At 45.2% G+C, this 10,139-nt stretch overlaps 1 pseudogene; it reads right to left on the bottom strand.

Moving 5' to 3' along the window:
- Positions 1 to 8,022: 8,022 nt before the first annotated feature.
- LOC147435843 (3-ketoacyl-CoA synthase 11 pseudogene) lies at positions 8,023 to 9,917 on the bottom strand (annotated as a pseudogene).
- Positions 9,918 to 10,139: the final 222 nt, after the last annotated feature.

A 10,139-nucleotide genomic window follows, 5' to 3' on the forward strand; every position in this document is an offset into this window, starting at 1 on the left:
GATGATGATATCATCAAAGAACACTCCAATGAATTTGTGGTAGAGTCTATAGATTTTCTCCATTAAACGATTGAATGTAGTTGGTGCATTAGTCAAGCCAAAAGGCATGAGTAGATATTTATAAAGGCCAAATGTTGTACGAAACGTGGTCTTTAGGATATCTTCATTCACTATCCTTATTTGATGGTAGCCACTTTTAAGGTCAATCCTACTGAAGTAGGTAGAGTCTTGTAGATTATCAAACAGAACTTGGTTTTGACAATGATATGATTTAGTGCTGGTTTAGTGCTTGATAGTCCAAACACATACATATGTATCATCTTTCTTTTGCACTAAAAGGATTGGAGAACAAAAGGGAGAGGAGCTAGGCCTCACCATCCCTTTATCAACCAATTCTTGTACTTGTCCCATGATCTCCTCTTCTCCTCTTGTTGAGGTTCAGAAACTCGATAAGGAGGCTTTTTAGGCAGTGAGATTCCTTGAAGGAGCTCAATGCAATGGTCATCATCCCCTCGTTTTGAAGGTAAGGCCATATGGATATCATCAATGAGCGCATCTTGGAATCCTTTTAGAAAATTGCACAAGTCTAACTCTTCTTGATTCCTACCATTTACATTTGATGAAATATTAAGATCTTTTAGAGACTGTTTAACAAAAATCATATATGTAGAAAATGAGCTCTTCATTGATTTATCAAAAGAAGGGGGATTTACAAGTGGTATAGTACGACCACACTCACTAGCATGTTCTTTCCCCTGTAGGTGAAGTAGATTCTCCTTTCAGGGAACTTCATGTTGGCAGCCATGCGATCAAACCATGGTGCCCCTAGGATAGCATCCTCATGTTGGAGAGGAGAGATGAAAAGGTCTTCTTTGTCAACGTAGCTTTGGACATGGAGACTTAACTTCCCAATAAGGGAGTAATAGAGGCTTGTTGTCCCTTGAAAGGTATGTCAGCCGTTAGAATATCTCCCATCTTGAAATCTTGAATGCCCAACTTGGTCTCTATCTCCATTATTATGAAGTTTTAGTAGAGGTAGAGTCAAACAGAATGAAGGCATCATGCTCCCTTATCTTTCCCCAAGCATAGGAGAGATGATCCTTTGCAATGAGAATCCTCTTTTGGAGCTTCTATGGTGGAAGCCCTCAGAGTCTCATTGCGAGCATTTTTCTGGGGGCAAGAATGATAGCCATGTCCTTGCTCCCCACAAAACAATTATGGTCCTTGCGAAAAGCTTCAAGCTCTTCAGGAGAGAGTTTTTTTTTGCCTTTGTAAACTCCCTTCTTCTTGAACCGATTGTTGTTGTTGTTCTTGTTGGAAGTGTCTTGGGAAGAATTTGGGCATTGGTTTTCTCCTTTGCATCATTTTTGTCTTTGTTTTCCATGGGCTTGACATTCTATCTAGCCCCTTGTTGGAAATTGATGCGTAAAGCAACCATGGTGCGATGGATTACTTCGGTGATAGAACCAGGCCATTGAGAGTTGACGTATTTGGCTATCTCTTCCAGTAATCTACACAAAATAGTTGCTTTTGCTCGGCAAAGTCTATCTTTTGGAAGACACTAGTCTTGAGATGTAAATCCCAAAACTTGTCTATATATTTGTAGACAGACTCATAAGAGAGAAGTTTCAAGCTGCGCCATTTGGTGAGCACTTTATCCTTTGCATCGCTTGCAATGAATTGCTTCATGATGGAAACTCATAGAGTTTTTCATGTCTTTAGAGATTATCCATTTTAACGAAGGCTAGCCCACCATTGACGAGCCGATTTCTGGAAGTGCATAGCTACATGGCATAGCTTGGAGGACTTCGTGAAGCCCTCATCTCCAAAGGTCGCATCAAAATTGTTGGATGAAGGCCAAAGGTACCAAAGGTACCATCATAGGTGAGAAAAGAGATACTCTTTCCCCCCTCTTCGAACTTCTTGAGCTTTTGTGACCTTCGCCATGCAAGGTATAATTTGTATGTCCTCTCCTCTTGTATTTTCTAAGAGAATAGCCATAGATTTCGTCGGAGGAAGAGGAAGGTGAAGAACGAGAAGAGAGTGACTTCTTTCTTTCCCTTTTCTTTCTTTGTTTCCTCTCTTCCCTTTTGGAATGACGAGGAGAAAGACTGTGTGTTGATCTTTTCCTCTTGGGAGGAGTTGGCGATCGTCTAGACCGTCATCTACGTGGAGCCACATCTTCGGAGGAATTTAAAGTTTCATTGCTTTCTTGCTCTTTGGATTTCTCTTCTCGTATGGTAGAGAGTCTTCTTTTGGGGGTCTGACTTCAAGAGGCCTCCTAAGCTCTCTCTTCTCTTGGAGAGGAAGGGAAATCCCATAAGCGTGAAGTTGTTAACTTCGGGTTGCAAAGCAGGGTTACCCATAGCTTGCTGCAACCTAGTAACGAGATAATTGACAAACATGGGGGCATCATCATTAGCACCTTCATGTGCAAAACCAAAGCTATCAATGTTCATTTTGCTCTCTTAGTTACTGTTAGCCATGTTAACAAAATTTGTGTATTTACTTAGTGTATGCTTTGGCAATTAAAAAACCTTAGTTGCTACTCCTCTTAGCCTTTGAAAATTGACACTTATGTATCTACAGCCACGGCTCGAAGTGGTTAGCTATAGAGAGTAGTAGAGTGGTTCTAATATTGCGGAATTGCCAAGGGCTAGCTCCTTCCGGGCTTCTAATGGCTCAAGAATGATAAAGCCGTAGGCAATTCTATAAAGACCCCATTATTAAGTCCAAAGCTTTCGAGGTGTGCACTATATCCCACATAGATCCCAGTCCAGTCCCACTTACCCTAACATAATTAACAAAATCAACCATTTATAGGCTACTTAAGGACCTCTCTTCTTAAGCAAGAAAAGAGAAACCTAGCTATGACACCAATGTAATGGAAATGGCCTATTAACTTTGAGAGCAGTGAAGATTAGAGAAGTACTTTTATTCAATTACTTTGAGAGCATAACGGGTAAACTTAATTGATTAAGCAACATAAACATAGCATTTAGATAGCTTGGCATAAACAATATTGTTGCACGAGAGAGAGAGAGAGAGAGAGAGAGAGAGAGAGAGAGAGAGAGATTAGAGAACAGTTGAGGACCGGATTTATGTGGAGCCGATCCCCTCTCCAATAGGCATTTGTATTATAGTTTCTCCCATCAAGAGAGACTTGTTACAATACGATATTTGTGTTCCTTGTGACCTAGATGATGCAATGAAGATGGAAATCTTCATGCATCACAAGCATAACATAAACTTTGTGGAAAGCATTAACTATCCCAAGCCTCCGTCCCAAGACCTCAAACACCTTTGAAGGTGGAGAGAGCTAGCAAGGAATGAGGTTAGGAAAGAGGAAGAAGAAACATTCAATAGGAGAAAGAATTAGTTTCTCACTTATCATCACTCTTCCTGCTAACATACATAATAGCATAGTAATGAAGATGGAGAAGATGGCAAGCTTAAGCATTGAAGCATGGCTCTTGGTTGAATTATCATTCCATAGCCAAGAATGTTGGTATAGACTCTCAACCTCTCTACTCGCTTGGAGAAGGAGAGGGAGCTCTTCCACTTTGCACAATACACAATGAGTGTGTGTGTGTGTGTGTGTGTGTGTGTGTGTGTGTGTGAGTGAGAGGGAGGGAGAGTATACCCCTCAAGCAACCCCCTAGCATGATTTGGTTGACCGCCCCTTGTAGCTCATGCTTGAAGCTCATTGGACCTCTCATAGTCTAGCCAATCACAAGCAAGGGTGCCAATCAAGCAACAAGGGTAGCCTTGGGACAAGTATCCTCCTTTTACCTTTGAGAGAGAGGACTTGATAAATGCTAAAACAATAAAATTAAATTCACTAAATTATCATTAAAACCCCTTGGAAGGCCAACAAATAGGCTTTAGGCACACCATGAGGGTAACCTAGCTAGGGGCTTGACATGTGTCCTACTTGCTTCTAGGGCAAGGGGTGCCTTTGGGGGAGAGAGAGTGGACAAGCAACCACCCGCCTTCTTGCATGGATCACCCCCTCTTTGTAGGGATTTCGTTTGACTTTTGTGACACCTCAAGTCCCCTCAACCTTGGGCCAGTATTCACCAGAAGCTTGGCCCTTAAACCCTAAGCTTGGGCTGGGTTCCCACCTCAAGTAGAGCCCTAGCATCTCAAGCATCTCAGTTATCAGGCATGACGAGCACCTCAAGCATGGGCCAGGTTCCCACCTCAAGCACAACCCTAGCTTATCTAAGGTCAAAGGACTTTTAACACTTACTATTGGAGGTCTTCAATAAAGCTAACCCTAAGGTATTTAAGCTATATTGGTTAGCCTTTCTCTTTGAGAGGCCATCTCTCATTTGGAGACCTTTACATATCCTCATCCTTGTTCTCATTTATTCTCCCACATTAAATGATCAATTTCATATCAGAAAATCATTTGGATTGGTTAGATATTAGATTTTATGTCACTCTCTCTCTCTCTCTCTCTCTCTCTCTCTCTCTCTCTCTCTCTTCGTCCGTCTGCCTACCTGCCCAAACACAATACACAAGTAATCGCCTCCTGGTTTCTCTTCACATTCTAGAGCCTTTCTTTCTCATACTTTTTCAAAACGGATGGGAGAAGGGTAGAGTCTGTTTCCCATACTTTATTAGAGCGATGAAAGAAGGGTCCTCTCTCTCTCTCTCTCTCTCTCTCTCTCTCTCTCTCTCTCTCTCTCTCTCGAACGCGTTCCACACATGGGTAGCGGTGCAACAGTTGAGATGTAGTCAACCTGCATCGCAATATATATCCCCACACACACACACACACGGGAAAGATGCTTGCTACATGCTATTTTTGCTGCATGCACGATGAGTTTGGTGGGAAACTGTATGACGCATGCCACAACTCCCTGCTCGTTATTTTTCCAAGCTGTATATGGATAGGTGCAAAAGCCTAAAGAATTGGTTTCACATGGAATACATAGCAAGTGCAAAGTTCATGAAGAGTCTCTCTCACACTTGTTTGTACACAGCATTTTGTTTGAAGAAGAGCTCTAGAATGTCTACTATGTTGACACTGCTCAGTGCACTTGACAATCATTACCACTGGGAGGATGTAGTTTTCTAGATGTACCTCTTGGGACCTATCTTAGAGGACATTCTCGTGGATGGTCTGGTTTGAGAGAAACAAAGCCTCATTTGATCTTCCTCACTCCTCTTTAGGAGTGCCTCTCTTTTTTGTTTTGTTTTCGGAGTCGGGTAGGGCACGCCCGACCGCTCCCCTCATACACCAAAAAAGTATACAAGAAGAATGACCAAGACTATGTACCCAGAAACCGAAGGCAGACGCTTTTGTCACTAGTTTCCTCTGGACTATGAGAGTCCAGAATTATCTACTCTCTTAGGGCCATGACTAATCCCTTGAGAGACCCACTCGCCACTTGGATTTGGGCGTGACAGCGACCAAGTACCTCCGTTCAGAGGCCCAAGTACTGCGGGACTTGCTTCGGTCTTCCCTTTGGAGTTGCCTCCTCTAGGTAACTTATCGCTCACCTCACTAAACTGCCTTTGAAACCCAACGATTTTCCCCTAGGAAATGCCATACCCGCTTGGAAGGGCGTCGGCTCACAGGTGGCGTCCGCTAAGGCTGGTAATGTCTCCCTTTTGCATTTCCCAACCCCGTTTAGGTGAAGTTGACCCCCCCGGGGGGGAATGGCACTTGGGTGCTCTCGTAGCTCATCTGGCTTCGCTTGGGGAGAATTACGTCATTTCCCCCCGAAGGGATCGGATTCAAATAACAACATAGGAAGGGGAGCATTATCTCCCCATCCGCCTATGCAGAGCACCCAAATACCGAGGTACAACTTCACCGAGGAACTTTGCCACAGGCACGTGCCCTACAGTATCGTCCCTCGAGTGCAGATCATGGCATACCCAAAAGGGCAACCGCTTCTCGTGAGCCTCCCCACCAAGGAGGATAACGGTCCTTTCTTCAGGGTCCAACGAAGGGTCGAGTGCGTTGAAGGTGGAGTTAAATCAATCTAGCCGACGCCCCTTGAAATTATCTGCCGCTGGACACATCATCAACAAATGCGAAAGCGAACGACCCTCTAACTGGGAGCACAACGTGCAAATGCTGTGTCTGCGCATGTAACTATCATCCAGTTTAAGCCCACCTACTCTCACGAGAGCCATCATACTCTCCTCCTTTCTATTGACTATAGTGCTCCTATTGAGCTACGGTATCCACATGTTTATTCGTAGCCGGCCTCCTTATAGGGCTCCAACGCCAGGCACGAATGCCTCTCGTCCCACTTGTCCCATGCATGGTAGCGTACTGAGCTGAAGTCAACCGCTGGAATATATTTATTCATCCAATTCTCAGCTCTTGTCGTCCTAGTCCACTTCTTGAACGATTGGTTCTTAGGCTTCTTGTTTACCAAGGCGCCCATCCAAGTAGATGAAATCGAGCAGTACTTGTCGAAAGCCCGTGCTCGTTGTCCCCCACAAAAGGTAAGTATGGGTGGTATGTTAAACTCATGATGGAGAGTTGTCGTCCCTACAAAAGTTAACCTTGCTCCCTTTCCGAGTAACATTTGCATCCCGGTGGCGACGAGGCGCTGCAGAGAGTGAAGGACACGCTGATCATGGGCCCCCATAATTTCCGCGCCATAACAAATCACTGGATGTACATACGCCTTAAAAACAATTAGTCGAGACCGGATAGGGATGGCTCGGTTCGCTAATAGGTGCTGACATGCGAAGAGACTTTTCCTCCTCTTGTCTGCTTGCTCTTTATCGATACGTTCAATGGAGAAGGTCGAGTCTACATCGATGCCAAGGTACTTGTACGTTTCACCTACTTCACCTCTCTCTGGTAGTGTTTTTGATATTATGAATAGAATTTATGTTTGATTATTGATGCTTCTTAGTATAATGTTAAAGCTTCAAAAAGCCCTTAGATGGCATACAGTGTTCGGGAAAAATGTGACTCAGCTTAATTCGTGCCATTTCAATTTCAGAAATGCCGGTTGAGGGAGAGGGGAAAAGGAGATATTCCGCCCCAAAACAGAGAAAAATAGTGTAAAAGTCCAAAAAAGTAACCTCATTTTACAAAATTTCCTCTTGGCAAATTCAAGGAAAAGAATTTTGTATGGCTAGAAAAATGATTTTTCCTAAACATTCGTGGCATAGATGGAGACCTGTTATCTTGTCTATGTATGTACTATGAACCTTCAAATGTCTGTATAAACCTTTAAAGTGCTTGTTATCCTTAGATACTTTTCCCTTTTTTTTCCTCGTTTGCTTGATGTCGCCCTCTCCCTCAGGCCTTCCTTCGATAGTAACAGGGAATGGCCATTTCGGTCCCCATACCCCATTCCCATCCCAATTTCCCGTTCCGTGTTTCAAGCTGAGTATCCGAAACAAGGAATGGCATTTCATGCATGTAGCTGTTTCCCGTTCCCCGTTTCGATTTCCTATTCCGGGTAACTATGGCACTGTGCTTCCTTCTTTTGGCCAGGATACTCCATATCCTACTACTTTCTGTCTGTTCCTCTTTTCATCAGCTCAATATTCTCTCTGCAAATAGGGCAACTCTTTCTCTTTTATCGAGCCTGGAGATATTTGTTCTGTCGGTGTTAGTCTCTCGCACGTTAGAGGCGACAATTTTACGGAGTTCGTCTCCAATAGTCCAGGCAGAGAGGCGAGGCGGTCGAGGCGCAGGGAAGCTCAGGCAAGGGAGAGGGAAGCGGAGATCAAGCAGCAACATAAGGCCGACGGAGGCGTACTGCTGAGCTGTGGGAGGGCCGATAGGATCTGTAGCCCAGTGCAGTACTGTGACGGCGGGTGCCCCAATGCGGTATTACGATGTGAGGTGGGGGGTGCAAGACAAAGGTGGACAGCACACCCCAGAGGGGTGGCACTGACAGTGTCAGCGTGACGAGCTGGGGCAGCCTCTACGACGTCACAGTGAAGGAGAGACTCGGGAGGGGAGAGCCAGCTTGAGGCATGGGAACACCATGCAGCGGAAAGCGCCGGGGAGAGAATGTAAAAAGATTCGCGTTAACAAAACGTAGGTAAATCGTAATTAGAGAGACAGCGCCAAGTTAAAAGCTTGTAAATGAGGGGTATTACATGGCAGATGCGAGTTTACAACTTAAATTGGATAACAAATTAGCTAGCTAACTTGGTTTGACGGAAGTTCTTAACTACAATTAGCATCAAACCAGATTTAGCTAGCAAACTTGGGAGACAATAAGAATAGGATTTCAGAGAAGAAGGGGTGGGGGAGGCACATGTAACTGTGTGTGTTTGCGCTTTTGTAAGGGGGGAGGGGGGCGCTTGGGCTTATGAGAGATGTAATACAGAAGGCACCTTCACAGGGAAATCATCAATGAAGGAGCTCCACACATTGGTAGACTCCTTGGGCTTGATAGCTTTTAAAGACCTCCACACTGCACTGTTGCACTTGAACCCAGACCCAAACGCAATTTGCCACACCCTATCTCCCCTCTTCACCCTTCCCTTCGCCTCCAAGTATGCGAGCTCATACCACAAAGAGCTACTTGACGTGTTGCCAAACCTAAACAATGTCATCCTTGAGCCCTCCAAGTGCCACTCTGACAGGTCCAAACTCTTCTCGATCTCGTCTAGCACCGCCCTCCCCCCTGCATGAATGCAAAAGTGCTCAAATGCCAATGTAAAATCCGGTAGATATGGCGACACCTTCGTCCTTCCGAGCCGCCTCCTGAACAAGCTCGCAAAGAACCGCAATTTCTCCGACATTGGAAGCACTAACGGACCCAATGTTGTAATGTTGATCTTCAGCGCATTCCCTGCGATCGCCCTCAACTCCTTTGACAAAGAGACGCCAATATTCCTGTCTCCATCCTCTTCTTGAAACACACATGAGTATGCTTTGTCATTTGCCCCTCTGTGGGTCCTAATGGAGTGCATGAGCTCATACTTGGACCTACTCCTCATAGACATGCTGTTAGAGAGTAAAATCGCGGCGCCACCCATGCGGAAGATACAGTTTGACACAAGCTTTGATTTGTCATTGCCCCAATACCAGTTCAATGTGATGTTCTCCATTGTCACTACCAAAGCAGTAGTGTTCTTGTGTACTTGTAAAAGGTGCTTAGCTAGATCAATGGAGATGACACCCGCACTGCATCCCATGCCACCCAAATTAACACTATGAATATTGCTCCTCATGTTGTAGTGGTTCACTATGACTGCACATAGGGAAGGAGAAGGAACAAAGAGGCTGCAATTCACTATAAGAATACCAACATCCTTAGGCTGTAATCCTGTTTTGCCAAAGAGCTCATCAATGGCACCAAACATGACTCGCTCGGCCTCGATGCGGGCCTCAGCCATACATGGATTGGGGGGCTCACTAATCACCGCAGGCGGTAAGTACGTCTCTTCGCCGAGCCCAGAGCGCTCACATATTCTGCGCTGGAACTCCATACTCTCCTCATTAAAAGCACCCAATGCAGTAGAAAACCTCAAAAAGTTAGCATGGCTGCAAGCATCCTTTGTGGTACCTTTGTAGCATGAGAAATCCACTAAGTACACGCGCTGCGAGGCAGACGTGATGTACATTGTGACAACAGATACAACAGCAACGGAAATGATGATATTCCAAGGCACCATCATTGGCTTCATTGCGACATTGACATCGATGTTGACATTATGCCAAAGGCGAGCAACCTCGGCGGCAACTGCGACAGACAAGGGGAGCAGGAGTGAGCTATACATGGCATTCTGCAGCAAGTAGCGGAGCGGGAGCGCCGCCTTGAGAAGACGCAGCATTGAGGCTGTGTTGCAGATTGGCACATGTAGCACCTGAGGCTCAATCGAATTAGGTCATCAGAGTCCTACACACAAATGGGCAATCTGGAGTGAGTGAGAGCTTGAGAGTGTGTGTGTGTGTGTGGGTGTGAGTGAGAATGAGAGTAAGTGAGTCTCTCATGAGTGAGCCTGTGAGTGAGTGAGAGAGAGAGCTTGGGTGTGTGTGTGTGCGTGAGAGAGAGACAGAGAGAGAGAGAGTGTGTGTGTGAAGAGAGAGAGAGTTGGTCATGCAGCAATGGAGTAGCTGTTCGCCTTCAAGGCATGGAGTTGTACCACCGCACGTGGTGACATGGGGTGGGTGTATCTCGTGGCGTTGTGAG

Source organism: Adiantum capillus-veneris, chromosome 18 (assembly GCF_014529385.1).
Source record: "Adiantum capillus-veneris isolate H3 chromosome 18, ASM1452938v2, whole genome shotgun sequence".
NCBI classification, from domain to species: domain Eukaryota; kingdom Viridiplantae; phylum Streptophyta; class Polypodiopsida; order Polypodiales; family Pteridaceae; genus Adiantum; species Adiantum capillus-veneris.